Source organism: Tupaia chinensis, unplaced genomic scaffold (genome assembly GCF_000334495.1).
Source record: "Tupaia chinensis unplaced genomic scaffold, TupChi_1.0 Scaffold144005_1, whole genome shotgun sequence".
Taxonomy (NCBI): domain Eukaryota; kingdom Metazoa; phylum Chordata; class Mammalia; order Scandentia; family Tupaiidae; genus Tupaia; species Tupaia belangeri.
In genome coordinates, this window is record NW_006203857.1 from 69695 (window position 1) to 88598 (window position 18904).

The following is an 18904-nucleotide window of genomic DNA, read 5'->3' on the forward strand; positions in this document are numbered from 1 at the left end:
CAAGGAAGTCAAAGACCTCTACAAGGAAAACTATGAAAACCTTAAAAAGGAAATTGAAAAGGACACCCAAAAGTGGAAGGACATCCCATGTTCCTGGATTGGCAGAATCAATATAATAAAAATGGCAATCCTACCCAAATTAATCTACATGTTTAATGCAATTCTGATAAAATTACAAGAGACATTCTTCACAGATCTAGAAAAGACAGTCATAGAATTTGCCTGGAACCATAAAAGACCCCATTTTGCTAAAGCCATCCTGCACAAGAAGACTGGAGTAGGTGGCATCTCACTTCCTGACCCCAAAATATATTACAAAGCTGTGATAAAGAAAACAGCATGGTATTGGCACAAAAATAGACATGATGACCAATGGAACAGAGTAGAGACTCCAGAAATAAATCTCAAAACATACAACCAACTTATCTTTGAAAAAGGGTAATGGTCAATCCAGTGGGATAAGGGAGACCTCTTTAGCAAATCATGTTGGAAAACTGGGTATCCACCTGCAGAAAGATGAATCTGAACCCCTATCTGTCACCATTAACAAAAATCAACTCAAAGTGAATCAATTATCTAAACCTAAGACCACAAACTGTAAAACTACTGGTGGAAAACACTGGGGAAACTGGGAGACATTGGGGTAAGCAAAGACTTCTTAAGCAAGACCCCCCAATGCACAGGCAATAATCCCCCAAATAGACAGCTGGGATTACATGCGATTAAGGAGTTTGTGCACAGCAAAGCACACTGTAATTAGTGTGAATCGACAACCCTTGGAATGGGAGAGGATGTTTGTTAACTGTGCCTCAGATAAGGAACTGATAACCAGAATACACAGGGAACTCAAGCAGCTTACCCAGAAGAAAATGATTAACCCAATTAAAACATGGGGAAATAAACTGAATAAACAACTCTCTAAGGAAGATGTACAAATAGCCAAAAAGCATATGAAAGAATGCTCAACATCTCTCATTGTAAGGGAGAGGCAGATCAAAACCACAATGAGATACACCCTAACCCCAGTCAGAATGGCAAAGGTTAAAAAATAAATAAATAATAAGTGCGGGAGAGGATTTGGTGAAAGGAGGATGCTCCTACACTGTTCTTGGAAATGTAAATTGGTCCAGCCACTGTGGAGGATGATATGGAGGTTTCTCAAAGACCTTCAAATAGAACTACCATATGATTCAGCAATTCTACTCCTGGATATCTACCCAAAGAACAGGAGAGCACTCAGTTGGAAAAGTACTTGCATGACTATTTACATTGCAGCATTATTCATGCTAAGTCATATAACCAGCCCAAATGTCCACAAACAGATGAATGGACTGAAAAATTATGGTGCATATATTCCATGAATTACTATACAGCCATAAAAAAACAACAAGGCCCTGGAATTTGATAGAAAGTGGATGAATATGAAAGAATTGTTGCTGAAAGAAGTAAGTCAGGCTATGAAAGAGAGACATTGTATGTCTTCACTTAACATATACAGACTGTCTGCACTCCATGTTAGAGACTGAAAGACTGGAGAACATAAAAGCATTAAGAATTGTAATGGACACTAGAGGCAAGTAGAAAGAGTGGAAGAGGGGAAGAGCATAGGAAAGGAAATTAGGGGAAAAAAAGGAGAGGTAAGACATTCGTGGGATACAGATAGTTTTTTATGTGATGATTAGGATGTGTACAACAGTCTCAAAGCTAACTGGGGTGTAGATCATGCTGGGTAAAGTCTCTTCACAATCTTAATGACATATAGCGTTTTAATGTATGAATAATAATTTTAAAAATTAATTTAAAAAGAATATGACTAAAAAGTGCACATATTCACTATATTCATACATTAAAAATTATATATAGACAAATTATGGATATATATATGTATAAAATGCAAAGTCGTTTTAAGATTTTTAAGTATAACATCAACAATTGGACTAAGGCTGTTACTACATATATCACCTGAAGTATTTCACATTTTCGTTGATAAGAACTTTAGTATCATAGTCTTTTGGCGGAATTAGAATAAATAGTACTCAATCATGAGTTAAATTTAGCATGCATACACTTACTTTCATAACCCTTCTAGAAATGGGTATATTCCACATGTCACCTTGTTTCTATTTAGTTCGAGAAAGCATGATTTAAGCATTTCTTATTTTTCATTTATTCTGGAACATTTAAATAGCACCTTGCAGGGCCAGCAGGTGGCATCATGTTTAAGACTCTGGACTCACACATGGTCAACCACATTTCAAGTCCCAGATCTGGTGGCTTGATTTCTCACTTTCTTCCCACTCTTCTCTCTCTGGTGAGCACACATGCCTGTTGCAAATGAAAAACATAATAATAATAATGATAAATAATATTAAATAAACAATTCTTTAAAGAAATAGAGAAAGTATAAATAGTATCTGGATTGCCAGTTTTTCAACAGTTTATGACATTTCAGGTAGGTTTAGGTCGCTTTTTATATATTTTATACACTACTATGTTAATTCGAAAAAAAAACTGTTGTTAAATACATTTTTGTTAAAAATTAAACATTTAATTCAAATTTTCTAATCAACCACTGGCAGCATCAAGTCATTTTACAAATTTGTAAAAAAAAATCTCTGTAGTTAATTGGTCTTCATAATTGTTCATTTTCCCCTTGGAAATTCTCAGTTTTTAAAAGAATATTTGCTAAAAGTATGTTTTGAGTTTAAAAAATATCTCAATTTTTGGTTATTAATGTTATATATTGTCTTTAATTGTTTCTCTATTTTCTGTGTAATTATTCTGGTGTTAATTTCTTACATCTAAACCTTAATATAAACATTTAAAATGCTTTTTCTTTTCTTTTTTGAAAGGTTGTTGTCATAGTGTGTGTATCTTAAAGAGATACACAATGAGACAAAAAGTGAAAAATCACCTCCCAAAAAGGTATTTTGATGCTGCAATCCCTTCTCCTTCATTTTCTTTTTTGAGATTTTGGAGCCACATTTACGTGTTCCCAGCATAAGTTTGAAGCTATCAAATTCAGGACTCAAACTGCAATCAGACAAGTACGAGTTCAATGACTTAATGCTCCACCATCTACCAGTCCCCTGATTTGTTAATAAAGCAAGATAGGCTAAAGATTTTTATGTAATCAGAACTCTGTTTTTTCTGAATTGATTCTTATGTTTTATTTTCACTTTTTTTTATTGCTATAAGGTGTGTGCACTCACCAGAGTGAAACAGACACACACACACACACACACACACACACACACACACACACAGAGAGAGAGAGAGAGAGAGAGAGAAAATTCATCTCTCCTCCATTCTGCTCTTAAGATTATTGGACATGTAGGCATATCCCCACCTCTCATGTTTTTCAAACAACTCAATTCAGGACTCCAACCATGTAGTCAGCCATGTATGAAGCAGCTGCCTTAAACTCTATGCTGAGTTCAGAGTTAGACCCCACTTTAGGTAGATAGGAAATGAGCTCTGCATAAAGCAGTTACTCTGGTTTTGCTTTCTGTGGTCTGGTGAATGTTCACTATGCCCCCATGACTAGTTTCAGAGGAATTTATGATTTCCCCATTAGGTGGTCTAAAATCAGACTGAAATCAGTCACTTTGTGGAACACGAATTGATAGATTCAAGCCTCTGGGTTTGCAAATAGAATCACGACCACATCAGAGTACAGTGCCTCAACCACTATTCTACTTACTGGCTTGTGCTAGATAAAGCTTTAATCATTCTTCTGCAAGTTTTCTCAGGCCTATCTGCAAACTTTTATATAATCCATACAAGTGGATTTGGCCAGAATCTCTATTACCTGTAATGTTACTAGTTAGTAATTTTTTATCCCATTATTCCCACCTTGCTATTTGGGTACAAAGTTTTACTTATCCTTGATATATTTAGATTTGAACCTAATATTCTCGAACTACTGCAAATCTCATGGTCATATTTCCCATGTATATTTTGAGACTTTAAAGGAAGTTTTTTTTACTATGTTGTAAAAGGTATCATGAAGGGACCAGGAGGTGGTTAAGGTACTGGATTTTTACATGGCTGACCACAGTACATGTCTTGGTTCTGGAAGCTTGAAAATTATGACAGGAACATATGCATGTATGCCCAAAATCCTCAGAGGAGAATAGAGCAGAAATTGGGGTGTGGCTATCATCACTGTTTTGTATATGGTGGCAACCTTTAGATACCTATGGCTTCTCTACAAAGCACTCTTCTACCATCCCTAGTCAGCAGCAAGCACCCTGAGTCAGCACCTCAATTCTAACATTAACTTTAAGTCATGACCTAAGTGTCACAGTATGCACGCAGGCATCACTATATGGGTCTTGGTGGCAAAAGTGCTAAGGTATCAACAACTTCACTCATTGTGGGCCTCCCAAAGACTGAATATGATGATAGTGCTGATGGAGTGGCCAACAATCTATATTAATTCTCTCTTCTGTCTTGAAGGAAATGAAGAAACACTAAAAATGAGAGGAAGAAATATAATAAAAAGGATAACAAGGCATCCTGAGTTCACAACTGTGCTCTTCTCTTATTTCTGTGCTCACTTGATTATTCTAAATGGGATTAATCACACACAAATATATGCCAACTATGTTATTACACATGTATAAACACATTTACACACACATATATAACCAACAACTTACCCAGGTGCTGTCACTACTTGAGGTGGCCTCATCAGAAAATGTAGTTGGCTTACAGTTTCTTTCTCTTCCATGGTTTGAAGAGGGAAAAACCCACCCAGTACCAGGTCCCCATCCTTGTAGACACTTCGTTTCCAGTATCTTTGACAGCTAAAATGTGTCATCTCACATACTGTTTGTAAAGGCTGCAGAAGTAGCAAGACACTAATCAAAGGTAATGACATGTCTGAGCTGTCCCAACACAGATAAAAAGTCAACGTGTGGGAGCTGAGAAGAAGATGGAATTGGATTGTGTCTGCAGGCTCAGCCCTCTGCTGGCAGGGTAAACTCTGTGGCGGACACAGAGGATTCTCACTTCCACGGTCTGCCTTCAACCTGTACAATATGTGTTCCAGACTGGCATGACAGACAGGGACATAATTAGAACTTTCAAAATGGCATTTCTACCAAAGTCATGGTGCTGAGACTTGTGCTTTATATGAACAGCTCTGGTTTCCCTGTCTTTTAATTGTTTCACTTAAGTCCCATCCAGGGGCTCTGGGGCTCTCTCTGCCCTGTGGCTCTGCACCTGTCATCCTCCATTTTAGTGAAAAACAATTTGGGAAAAACATGTTTTTCACAGTTTTTCTCCCCCAGACTTTATGATTTTATAATGGCCAGGTAAGGCTTTGGGGACCATCCAATCATGAGACAACAAATTTTGTAATTTTGTGACTAAGAGTGGCCAAACTATCTGTAACACACAACTACTCTTATAATTTGGACTTTTAAAACTGGTGTTAAAATATACAAATTTGGAGACCAGCAGTTAGCATAATGGCTATGTTGCTGGACTCCCACATAGTCAACCGCGGTTTGCGTCCCAGACTTGGTGGCTTAAACTCACTCCAGGCGCGTGTGCATGCATGCTCAAGAATGGAGAAGAAAGGATTGCGGCGTGGCCATCCCCCCTGGGGGGTGATTTCTTGGTTTCTCTCTCTCTGTCTCTTTCTGTCTGTCTGGCGAGCACACGCGCCCTATAGCAAAAACCTCTTCAAAGAAAAAAATATATATATATACAAAAGTTGGAGTAGCAGGTGGCATAGTAGTTAAGGAACTGGACTCCCACATGATTGACTATGGTTTGAACCTTGGGTCCTGGAGTTTAAAATTCATGCTTAGCACTTGTGTATGCATACGAAAAATCTTGGAATGGAGAACAAATTGTGATGTAACCATCCTCCTTAAGGGGTGATTTTTCACGTTTTTGCTCTCCTTGACAATCACATGTGCCCTATAGCAAAATATCTGTCTAAATTAAAAAGAAAATAAATCCACAATAACTTAATTCTGTACGATGCCTTAAAAAGTAAGGGAAGGAAAAATATCAGTCACTGGTGGCCTCACTAGTGTACAGAAGACATTTCTTGCTAAGTCCAATATCACTCTCAGGTCTGCAACATGATCATGAGACAAATGAGTCTTATAACTTACAAAGAAGTAGGATACTTTCCAGAAAAGATTAGATTATTTTTAAATTCAAATGTTCCATGAAATGAATCCACATACCCCTAAGAATGACATCCTCTGCTCTGTCCACTGATAATTCAGGTGTCAAGTACTCATTATATGATTTAATATGTAATAACTAAAAAGAACTCTATTTTTTTTGAGAGATTTTTGCTATAAGGCACGTGCGCTTGCCAGACAGACAGAGAGACAGAAAGCGAGAAATCGCCTCCCGGGGGGATGGCCACACCACAATCCCTTCTCCTCCATTCTCCTCTCAGGATCTTGGGCACACACGCACTCGCCCCCGGAGTGAGTTTAAGCCACCAGGTCTGGGACCTGAACCGTGGTCGACTATGTGGGAGCCCAGCGACATAGCCATTACGCTAACTACTGGTCCCCAAAAGAACTCTATTCTTGACCCAACATTTATCTGTTATATTTTTTTTCTCTTACCAGTCTTTATAGAAAATATTCTTGAAAAATTGTCATGACTTGTTTATTCATTTATTTTTGTACATCTATTTTTTTGATTTTTATAAAAATATGACATACAGAAAGATATTCTAACTTATGTAAATTTTGAGTGATGGCTTAATAGAGCCATTTAGCATTATTACCAGGGTCGGCAGGAGGTGTAGAGGTGAAGTTGTACGCCCACATGGCTGACTGCAGTTTCAGTTCCAGATTTGGCAGCTTGCTTTCTCAATTTCCCTCTCAATTTGGTCAAAATGAAGAAATAATAATAATGTATAAAATTAAGTAAAATAACTATTTACAAACAACATATGTAGAGAATACACTTTCATTGCTCCTGAAAACTAGTGATTTTAGTGAAAAAAGAAATGAAGATTTTCTACTGATAATTCAGCCTCCAGCCCACAAACTCGAGTGATAGAAGCTCCCTCAAACCTTCTCTCTCCCTCTGCCTCTCCCTCTGCCTCTGCCTCTCTCTACCTCTGTCTCTTCTGATTTTTTTGGTAATTTTTCCTTTAAAAAAAATTTTAAGATAAAGCATTTTCTCTGCTTTCAGCCCCTTCTTTCCCTTTACGTTGTTAATAATTTCCTCTCCTCCCAACCCACGAGAGGCAAGGGAGCAGGACTTCAGAAGACACCTTCATGGCTCCTGAGAACTAGTGAGTTCACATGGGTTTTCTAATTTTTGCTTTTTTAAGAAAGAAAATATTGTTCAACTTTTTTTCCTCTCTTTTTCTCTGTCTCTTGGTTGTTTTTATTGCTGTTATTTCTCTCTGTTTTCTTTTCTGCATCCTCCTGGATGCTCAGATTGAACTTCAAGTTTGAGAAGAAACACACCAACCATCAGATAACTAGAAATCACCACAGGGCCACAAGAAACATGGGAAATCAAGAAAGTACCTCTCTTCAAAGGGAAAAGAATAACTCCTCTTCATCCACTGACAGTTCAATGGAAATCATGGAAATGTCTGATAAAGAATTTGGAATATTCATAATGGTGAAGCTAACAGAGATGTAAGAGAAGAGAGACTATGAACTTCAGAAGACGCAGGAGAAAGGAGCTGATGAGTTCCAAGAGGTGAAAAAATTCTTCAAGAGCTAGGAAAGGAATTACACGCATTACAAAAGAATCAAATGGAACTGTGAGAGATGAAGGAAGGTTATAATACAGGAGGTCAAAAGTTCCCTTGAAATAATTAAAAGCAGATTAGATCATACAGAAAATAGAATCTCAGATGTAGAAGAGAAAATTGCTGGCCTAGAAAAATCCACCATGAAGACTGAGAAAATTGCCCCAAAATTTGAGAATAATACACAAAAAATTCTAGATACCATCAAACATCCAAACATCTGTATAACTGACATCCAAGAAGGCGAAGAGACTCATAAGTGCATTGATAATCTACTCCATGAAATCCTGCAAGAAAACTTTCCAAACCTAGAGAGGCACTTAAAGATCCAGTCCCAAGAAATACAGAGGACCCCAAATAGAATCAACCCAAGAAGATCTTCTTCAAGACACATTATAGCCAGACTGAACAAAACCACACACAAAGACAAGACACTAAGATTGGCAAGAGAGAAACGGCAAGTTACCTACAAAGGATATCCCATAAGACTAACAACAGACCTCTCATCAGAAACAATGTGAGTGAGGAAAGAAAGGGAAAATATATTCAGAGTGTTAGGGGAAAAGCAATTTCAACCAAGAATATTGTACTCAGCAATGTTGTCTTTCATATGGGAAGAAAAGTCAAGAACATCTCAGATAAACAAAACCTGAAAGAATTTACCAGCACCAGATCAGATCTCCAAGAAGTTCTCAAGGGAGTGCTATGCCAAGAAAATTAAATGCAGACACACAGAAATAATAGTTCAAAAACTAAGAAAATGGCCAATTTAATCATAGGGACAAGTCGGGAGTTGAATATTATATCCCAGAATTCAATTGGGAAGATCAAACCACAATAGAAGATAAAGTACATGAAACTAAACTGGTGAAATAGCATTCTGTGACTTTTAATTAAAATATTGCTACTTTTCTTCTGGGCTTTGTTGTCCCATTTGAAGAGTTTTTGTTCTGTCTTGAGCTGTCAATAGGTTTATATGTCTACTATTTGAACAGAATACTAACCTGTTTCCAGGCTTTACGTTTTAAGCAAATTTCCTTACCAATTCAAAACTGCTTTTGTTGAAATTACCAGCTGAACTTGCTATTGAAAGTAGTTATATTATTTAAGAAATTGTTTGATCAACAAAGTGTGGGTGAAAAAGGCATGGAAGACAACTGTAGACACCAGAGATAGTGTGAGAAGAGGGTGGGAAAGTGCAGAGGGTCAGATATGGGGGTACAGGGATAAATATACATATATATATATGTATATGAAACTAGAAATGGAAAATTATTGATGATAACATACATTATTAAACCACTATGTAATATATTCTTGATCAACAAAGTGTGGGTGAAAAAGGCATGGAAGACAACTGTAGACACCAGAGATAGTGTGAGAAGAGGGTGGGAAAGTGCAGAGGGTCAGATATGGGGGTACAGGGATAAATATACATATATATATATGTATATGAAACTAGAAATGGAAAATTATTGATGATAACATACATTATTAAACCACTATGTAATATATTCTGGATGAGAAACCACATTTTGGGAACCAGCAGTTAGCGTAATGGCTATGTCGCTGGACTCCCATGTAGTCGACCGCGGTTCGCGTCCTGGACCTGGTGGCTTAAAACTCACGCCAGGCGCGTGTGCGTGCATGCCCAAGATCCCGAGAGGAGAATGGAGGAGAAGGGATTGCGGCGTGACCATCCACCCTGGGGGGTGATTTCTCGCTTTCTGTCTCTATGTCTCTCTCTGTCTGTCTGGCGAGCGCACGTGCCCTATAGCAAAAATCTCTCAAAAAAAAAAAAAAGAACCACATTTTGTATGCTGTGATGATGATTAGGGGATGAATGTAAATTAATTAATTAAAAAAAAGTTTCAGGAGAAAAAAAGAAATAAATAATAAATAAATTTAAATAAATAAAAGTAAATCTTTTCTAAAAAAGGAAAAAAAGAAAAAGAAAAGAAAAAACAATATATGTATTACCTCACAACTTGTTTCTGTGGTGAAAACACAATATCTACTTTCAGAGAATTATACAGGTATACAATATAATGTAATTAATTGCACTGATATGATGTACATTAGAACATTTGAACTTTTTCCTCTTGTCTAACTGAAATGCTATGTTCTTTGACCAACATTTTAATTTTAATTTAATTTATTTTTTGGAGAGAATCTTGCTATAGGGCACATGTGTTTGCTGGAGAGACACACAAATCAAGAAAGCAACCCCAATAGGATGGTCACACTGCAATACCTCTCCACCATTCTCCTCTTGGGATTTTGGGCAAACACACATGTGTCCGGGATGAGTTTTAAGCCACTGGGTGCAGGACTTAATTTGCGGTCTACCTGGGAGCCTGACAACCTAACCATTACACCATCAGCTGCTCTCTTGACCAACATTTTTAAAACCTAGCTACCTTCAACCTCTAGTAGCTATCATATTATTCTCTGCTTCTGTGAGTTTTAGTTTTCAATACTCTATTTACATGTAAGATGGCGAGGTGTATGTTTTTGTGTACCTGAGTTATTTCAATCAGCTTAATGTCCTCCAAGTTCATCCATGTTCTTGTTGAAATAACATAATATGTTTTGTTACTTTTAGGGTCCATGTGATCACCAGAGACTAGGAGAGAAAAACACTTCCCAATGGAGCTTCATCATGCTTCAATCCCTTCTCCATTTCTCCATTCTGTCAGGATTTCAGGAATGCACACACATATACATAGTGTGTTTTTTTAGCCACCAAAAATGGGATTCAAATCATGGTCACTTATGTAGAACCCTGATCTTTTAAACATTAGGCTATGAAGCTGGTATGCAGAATTCTACTTTAAAGGCTGGATAATATTCTATTGTATACATATATAAAAGGATTTCTTAAAAATAGTAATTTAATTTATTATTATTATTACTTAAATTTCTATTGGACATGGGCTCACTAGAGATAAACAGCAAGAAAGGGAAAGAAAGTGAAGGAGCAAGCTGACAGGTCTGGGACTTGAATTGCGATCAACCATGTGGGACCAGCACCTCAAACACCACAGCACTTGCTGGTCTCTGTAACATGTTTTAGTCCATTTGTGTGTAGTAGTTATGTTAATGTCTTATCATGACTATTATGAATAAATTTGCAATCAATGTGAAAGCATGAATATATATTTGATCTAGTAATTTCATAGTTTTTACACATAATTATGTAATTCTTAAATCACATGGTAGTAGTATTTTTAGTTTTGTAAAAAATGTTAGAAAACTACTTTCCATTGTGTTCAACCAATTTATATTTTTACCAACAATGTTCAATAGTTCACTTTCCTTCTTGTACTCTCTCTCTCTCTGGACAAACTAGAAAATAATAGCAAAAAACAAATAGCTAAAATACATAAAAAATATTTTTTAAGAAAAGAGACAGCCCGCTCAGTCCGACCCTAAAGGCCACGGTGGCACGGGGAAGAAGCAGGAAGGGCGGCTGCGGGCTGGGAGGCAGGCCGGGCCCTGTAGCTCCGGGATCTGGCCTGTGCGGGCAGGAAGGATCTGGAGCGGGAAGGAGTGCTGCGAGCCCGGCCAGCAGCCGCGCCCATGGGCCGTGCAGATCCGGCCCAGAGTGCCCCAGGCCGCCCTGATGGAGGCTCTGGGTGCCCGGGTGTACCCGAGTCGCGTGAACAGGGCTAGCGGGGCTGCGGGCGCAGAGCCCAGGTCCCGGGAGCGCTGGGGGCACAGCGGCCTGCCACTTGCAGCCTGCATGGGACCCGCGCCGCTTGCCTCCGCTGGTGGCGCCAAGGCCTGGTGTGGCCCGGCAGGATCAGGAGGACACCAGCAGAGACCTGGGGCTGATCGTGGTTGGAAAAAGATTGTCAGAAGGATCTAGGAAGCAGTTTCATTGTGAAGAACAAAGACGCATTTTACAAGAAACATGCAGAAAACCAACCATAGGTACACCTGTGGGTTGCTGTCATCGCTCTCACCCAGCGGAAGCCGCACACCCACAGCAGCCCACAGCTCTTGGCCTGGGTCCGCCACACCCAGCTCTGCGCTGGCTTGTCTACCTAGAGGAGCTCCATTTATTCTTGGAGAGATGAGGAATTTGACAAAGCCAATGCACAGAGAGTGCAGCAGTTATTTTGGGAAGTCGAGAAAATGTTACTGGAAGGGAAAGTGAGCCCTCAGACCCAGAATCTACAGGCTGCATGCAGTGAGGGGACAAGGGGATCCCTCCATCTGAGAGTATGGGAAGGCAGCTGGTCCTCCCAGCCAAGAGGGGTTCCAGCACTTCCAGGGCAGCCTGCCCGGTTCTGCCGTCCACAGACCCTTACGTGACACCACCGCCACCACAGAGGGCTGTGTGTCTCTGGCTCTCAGGTAGTCCCAGCAGCCCTCCCCGCCTCTGCCCTGCCAGGCCCCCGATGGCACAGGGATCGCGGACCTTACACCACATTCATCCCTAGAAGAAGAGGTTTACGATGGAAAGATTGAAAAATATTTTGCTTTAGACAGAAAAGAAAATGATAAGGCCTGTCCTGAACAGAAGCCAGCTTATCGCCGTGGAAAGTGGCGGAAACATGGACTTCTTCCCATTTCCCCTCATGACTGCATCAAAGATGCAGTGGTGTCAGAAGTGTTTGAGCACGTCTGGAAAAATGCGGCAGAAATATTGGAGGAACTGATTAGAAAAAAGTGGGAAACTACACTCACAGAAATTAAAAAACAGAAAGAAAAGTTGAAAGTAGCTGAAAATAAACCTACACATACACTGCTTTCCCATATTAATACTGATGTCTTAAGTGTCTCCCCTCCCCCCCCACGTCCAGAAGTTCTGAAACTCGCAGCATATCTCTGGCTTCTCATCACCCCAGATTCTTCGTTTCTCCAGCAATTTTTATAGTGATTTGAACGGCGTGATAACAATTCAAGCAAAACCACATCAGCTGAGGCCTACCTATTTTGCAGACAGAATACAAAATGAGCAAGAAAACAAATCATTGGGTATTGGGGGCAATGCTCTTTTCTCTGTACGGCACCGACTGGGACGAATCTTAGATACTTGAGGATTACAGATTTCTGCAAAGAAAACACTGGTGCATAGCAGATTGCCATCTCTTGCTTCAGAGACACAGAGAATAAAAACCCTTAATGTGTATAGCGATGAAGTTTTTAGGGGAACAAAACTGCAAGCCAGCATGGACCACACGTCTTCCCCTGCAGCTCAAACCACCTGGAGCAGGTTTTCTCCAATAGGCTCAGAGACCGGGGAGCAAGACCCAGCAATTCCCGGATCCTGCCCTATTTCTTACAGAGGAAGATATCCAAAAAACCGTGTGTTAAGAGCAAAGCCTGATAGCATTGAGTGATCACCTCTTTGAGAAAGATTACCCTGGTACAGTTTTCAAGACACAGTACAACACAGACATTCAGGTCGGATATACCTCGGAAAGCTTCATTGACACCAATGGAATTTGCTGATCACATCTAGACAGGTCAAAGTACTTTGACAAGGACAACTTTGACTTCAAGAAAGAGATTCCAAGTGGCATCTTGATATTACTTCACCAGAACTGTGATTCTTCTTGGGTATCCAAAGTCTCAGGATACCATTTATCACTTGAACAGTGGAAGAACAAGTATTATACCATTTTTCTGTTTGTCTGACAGTCTATTAGACTACGTGAGAAAAATGCAAACAAATGAGCAGCTTAACTTAGAACACTTTGCACTGTAAAGAAAATCAAAGTCAAACTTTCTGATTTTTTTTTATTGGAAGTATTTCTGAAGTTCTTTAGACTTTGCTCAGAAGACATTAATATGTGTTTGCAATACATTATTCTATCAGTTACACACATAATATGTAACTATTGTGTATTTGTACTCACACACAAGTTAATATAAAAGAGTATATTATCTATAAATATACCATTTTGTAACTTCGTACCTTGACTTTTTAAAATCTCGTTCTGTTAATAATTTCATCACAATCTTAAGTCACTAACAGATGTTATTTTCTTCTTGCTGACCCCATAATTCACTGGCTAAGGAAGCCATATACCAAGTAGCTAGTTGTGGTTCACATCCCTGTCTGGTAGCTTGAAAAAATGCTGGGTGAGGGGACCAGCAGTTCGAATAATGGCTATGTCACTGGACTCCCCTGTTGTCAACAGTGGTTCAAGTCCTAGACCTGGTGGCTTAAACTCACACTGGGTTTGTGTGCATGCATGCCCGAGATCCCCAAGAGGAGAATGGAGGAGAAGGGATTATAGCTTGGCCATCCTTCCTGGGAGGGGGGGTGATTTCTCCCTTCCTCCTTTGTCTCTGTCTTTTTGGTGAGCTCATGCACCCTATAGCAAAAGCCTTTCACAAAAAAACAAAAAAAAAAAAAACAAAACAAAAAAAAAAACCCAAAAAGGTAAGGTCATATTTAAGACTCTCTCATTGTAGGAACCAGCAGTTAGCGTAATGGCTATGTCGCTGGACTCCCATGTAGTCAACTGTGGTTTGCGTCCCGGACCAGGTGGCTTAAACTCACGCCGGGTGTGTGCGCGTGAGTGCTTAAGATCCCTAGAGGAGAATGGAGGAGAAGGGATTGTGGCGTGACCATCCCCTCTGGGGGGTGATTTCTCACTTTCTGTCTCTCTGTCTCTGTCTGTCTGGCAAGCACACACGCCCTATAGCAAAAATCTCTCCAAAAAAAAAAAGAAAGAAAGAAAGAAAGAAAGAAAGAAAAAAGAGACTCTCTCAATGTAAGATTCAGATCATTGTAGTCAGAATGATGACTTTCCTTATGCCTTGTTTTTAATTTTAAAATGCTTTAGTTATGAACCTCTTTGGGAAATGTCAGTGGCTGATTCTTCCAAGCCAATTTTGCTCTACTAGTTTTCATTTTCAGATTCAGGGAACCTGTTTAAAACTACCTTACATGTATTGATTTTTGAAACCAAATATAAATTTAATTAAAATCTATTGTATATGACTTCATCCCGACTGTTTGCAATTGAAGCGCACTTCGATTGGAGGGAAGGCTTTCACCATGATCTGATCTCTGCTCAGATGTCACCTCTGCAATAAAGCCTTCCCTGACCCTTCTCTCTAAAAAAAAAGAAAAGAAAAAGAGACAAAATGTAAGATATTTCACAATTGTTTTCTTTTGTATTTTTCTAATGATTAGTGATGTCAAGTGTTTATTCATATACCTATTGGCCATTTGTATACTTTCTTCTGAAAAATTTCTATCCAATCCTTTGCACTTTTCCCCTTCAGTTATTTGTTTTCTAAATATTTTTAATTCATTTTGAATATTAATTTTTTATGTAATATATTACTTACTAATATGCCAATAAATATGCAGTTCCTTAAACATGTTTTTGTCTAATTTGTTGGACAGAATCATTTTAGTTTTATATAGCTGTGTTTGTTTATTATTACTTTTCTTGTTTTTCATCTTAAGATACATAAAAGTAGTACAGGGCCAGCAGGTGGTATAATGTATATGGCACTGGACTCCCACATGGTCGACCACATTTGAGTCCTGACCTGGTGGCTTGAAACTCATGTCAGGAATGTGTGTGTGCATGCCCAAAATCCATAGAGAAGAAGTGAGGAGAAGGGACTTCAGCATGGCATTCCCTGTGGTGGTGATTTCTCACTTTCTCTTTCAGTGCTACTCTTTCTCTCCAGTGAGTTCATGTGCCTTATGGCAAAACATAAAAAATGTTACACCTGGGGCCAGCAGGTGCCATACTGATTAAGGCACTAGACTTCCACATGGCCAACTGGTTTGATTTCTGGACCTGCTGGCTTGAAAATCACACCCAGTGTGTGTGTGTGTGGGTCCAAAACCCTGAGAGGGAAATGGGGGAAAAAGGATCACACTGGGCACATCTGTATGTGTCCAAGACTCTGGGAGGGAAATGGGAGAAAAGAGATTGCAGTGTGGCCATCTCCCAGATTGGGCAATTTCTCACTTTCTCACAGTCTCTGTCTTTCTCTCTCACAGAACATGCCCCTCCTAAGGCATAAACCTCAAAAAATATGGTAATAAAATTAGACCATCTTTAGGCAATAGATAAAAGTTTTAAATTCCAGGTGGTGTAGTGGTTAAGGTATTGGACTTCCACATGGCACACTGGGGTTTGACTCGTAGATCTGGCAGCTTGAAACTCACAGAGGGCACATTCCCAAAATCCCAAGAGGAGAATTTAGAAGTGATAGTGCCATGAGCATTACCCCCTGGGGGGGGTGATATCTTATTTTCTGTCTCCTTTCTCTTTCTCTCTGTCTCTTTCTCTCTGGTGAGCACACCCACCCTATAGCAAAAATCACCTTTAAAATATCTGTAATTACAAAATTATAATGTAGTACTAAAATTACATAATATATCTACTTAGCCCGGTAAATAATAATATTTTCATAGAGACTGTGGAAACATGTATAGAAACTGGGACAATGAGATAGTGTATGAGAGAGAGAATGAACTCAACTCTGAATATAGAATAGTCAAATGTGAACTTAGTACCATGTAACAGGGTGGAGGTCAGTAGATAGCAAATTACATTATGTAACTTTAGGGTTAAGAGGGATTTTGCTCAAATACACCTACCTTGATTTCATAGAAAACAAACAGACCTTGGTAAAGTTTGGGAAGCCTGATTAAATTTTGGTCAATACAGACAGAATTATTTAAACAATGGACCAGCAGGTGGTATGGTGGTTAATATGCTGAACTCCCACATGGCCAGCCATGGCTTGAGTTCTGAACCTAATGACTTGGTTTCTCACATTCCTTCACTCTCTCTTTCTCTCTGGTCAAATAAAAATAATAATAATAAATAAATAAATTTAATAAATAATTATTTGAAAAGAAAAAAATAAAAATTATTTAAACAAAATTTTAAAATGATTTAAAACTAATTGAGTCCATTGTCTCTCACACACAGCTATTTAAAACTATTTTAAAACAATCCGCAGCTAACCCTGTAGTTTAAGTTTGAGACCCTTCAGCTTATAAATCACACTGGGTGCCTCTGCATGCATACCTAAAATCCTGAGGAGAATAGGGATGGCTATCCTCTCTGGGGAGTGATTTCTCATTTACCCCTCACTGTGTCTCTTAAGTAAACATACATGTCTATAGCAAAAACTTTTAAAATTTAAAATATCTTAATAGTAAATAAAACACCATATGTGAGCTGTTTAGAAATATCACATTGGGGGTACAGATGGTGGACAGCAGTAAAACAGAATGCTCCATGAAGGTGACTTACCTGGAAGTATTTCTGGGATTTATGGCTAGAGACCTACTCGGGTATGCTGAGCATATGTGTGCTGTGGCTCAAGGCTGGCTGAGTATGAGAATTAATCATGATACCAAGACTCTCTTGAGGGTGCTGTCTCCCTCATGAAAGAAAAAACTTTTTATAATAAAAATTAAATCCTCTAGAAAAATAAAAATATTTATATAATTAAATAAACATATTGATATAATTAAATAGTTAAGACCTCATGCCTCTGTGTCCAGCTGGCAATGCGTGTGAGTGGCAACACCTTTGCGCTCAGTATGGCAAAGGTGGTGGGCCAGAACAGCACCACAGCCACCCTTAAGGTGTGCCAAGCCCTGTTCATCTGGTACTGCATTTACTTTGATTGAAAGCAATGGAGTGACCTCAACTTCTAGAATAGGCTGTAACAATAAAGAAAGAAACAGAAGTTTGCCAAGGAGAGAGCTGGGCTTTGCTAGTTATCTGACCTTAAAGATGCTGAAGAAGTTCAGAGTTTTCCCTGAAGAAATTCAGCTTGTTGAAGATTTGCTAGCCCAAGGTGAGTAAGAGAAGGTGGTGGACTGTCTGACCAATGCCATCGCTGTGTGTGGGCATCCACAACAGTTGCCTCAGGTGCTGTAGCAGACACTGCCACCTCCCATGTTCCAGATGCTGCTGACCAGACTTTCAACAACCAATTGGAGAACTTTTTAGAGAGATTTTTTTCCATAAAGTGCCTGAAATCACTGGAGAGAGAGAGAGAGAGAGGGAGACAGTGAGAGAGAAAGTGAGAAATCACCTCCCAACATGAATGCCCATGCATGCCACACCACAATTCTTCCCATCCATTGTACTTCTGGGATCTTGGGCATGAGCATATTTGCACCTTGCATGAGTTTCAAGCCACCAGGTCTGGGACTCATACCATAGTTTGCCAAGTGGGAGTCCAGCTAGGTAACAGTGATGCTGACTGCTGGATACCATCAGAGTATTTTAAGTGTTCAGAGCTTGACTGAAAATTATGTGGAGTGAGACATGAATATCAACATAATAAAATCACAATTAATTATATTTTAAAAATTCTGAATGTGGAAGTTGAGCAGCTCTAGAGAATAAAGGGAAATATGCTTATTATAGGACTGTCCTGTGCTGAAATCTACCAAAGATATTGTTTATTTTGTGTAGATCTATTTATCTGTTTTATTCATTTTCCCAGTAAGAAATGTATTTTGATAGAAAACTTCTCATTTTATAAATATAATCATGAGTTACCATGATACCATGGGTTTCTGTATACTGAAAGAGTTAATACAGCTCTTAGACAATACATGGGAGCATCACAGAGCATTGTGCCTCTCTTTCTATATATGAGAAAGCTTTACATTGAAACCAGCTGAACAAAGACTTAAAAGGTGGCCTTATAAAGCCATTCATGGAACATGTTGAGAAAAGCACATTTACAGCAGAATGGCTTTACATTTAGAAGCCCAGAGAACCCCATCTCAGGTCACATCTTCTACTATGGCAAATATTGTGAAGGCCTGTATACTCTCACACTGAAATGGGTTCAAATGGCTTCAACTCTGTTTTCTAAATTTATCTTGAACATTTCCCTCTGGCAGTAGAACATGGATTCTTAATATGCTGCTCAAGATCAGAAACTTCAAAGAGAACTTATTCAGGATGATTTTACAAGAGGTGACAAGTCCCAGAAGAGAGCTGGGGGTGAGTTGGTTTGTAACAGCTCATCAGCATATGCAAGTTTCAGGGGGAACAGACAGTGAATGTACTGAATATACTTTCCTTCTGAAAAAGAAGAGGCACCAGAGCTGCAGAGAGTGTAGTCAGAGCACAGTGGGGGCCTCAGACACTCAGGAACTCTCACAAATATGTTTTTTTT

General features: G+C 39.1%; 2 pseudogenes; both read left to right on the plus strand.

Moving 5' to 3' along the window:
* Positions 1–13295, plus strand: part of LOC102470977 (protein FAM149A-like) — an 81636-nt pseudogene extending 68341 nt beyond the window's left edge.
* A 3975-nt stretch (positions 13296–17270) lies between these two features.
* Positions 17271–18036, plus strand: LOC106733531 (mitochondrial import receptor subunit TOM20 homolog; annotated as a pseudogene).
* The last annotated feature ends 868 nt before the right edge of the window (positions 18037–18904 follow it).